Source organism: Engraulis encrasicolus, chromosome 22 (genome assembly GCF_034702125.1).
Source record: "Engraulis encrasicolus isolate BLACKSEA-1 chromosome 22, IST_EnEncr_1.0, whole genome shotgun sequence".
Classification (NCBI taxonomy): Eukaryota; Metazoa; Chordata; class Actinopteri; order Clupeiformes; family Engraulidae; genus Engraulis; species Engraulis encrasicolus.
In genome coordinates, this window is record NC_085878.1 from 34,524,342 (window position 1) to 34,524,867 (window position 526).

Consider the following 526-nt stretch of genomic DNA (forward strand, 5'->3'; position numbering starts at 1 on the left):
AGAGAGAGAGAGAGAGAGAGAGAGAGAGAGAGAGAGGAATGAGGAAGAGAGAGAGAGCATGGAGATCAGAGGTAGGAGGTGAGAAACCTTGCGAACACTGACCTCATCAGGTGTGTTGTTTCACACTAGATTTACAACCTCACCCTCGCAAGCAGCCACACAGTATGTATGCATGACATGACCTTCCTTATTGCAGCTTCTGAATCTGTCACTCTGACACATCCACACCTATGCACACACACACATCCACGCACGCACGCATGTACACACACACACACCCACACATCTACGCACACATACACACACACACATACACACACAAACTTACGCATGTTGCCTGGTCTATAGAATCTCTCTCTCTCTCACACACACACACACACAAACGTGTAAATTTAACAACTATGTGCTGTCTCAGTCTTGTGTTGCAGTGCTAAATAAGATTAGCTGTCCTACATTTGCTTGCCAAAATGTTCTCTGTGGATCTAAACCAAAGATATCGAGGTGAGAAGATTCACTGTTGCACTGC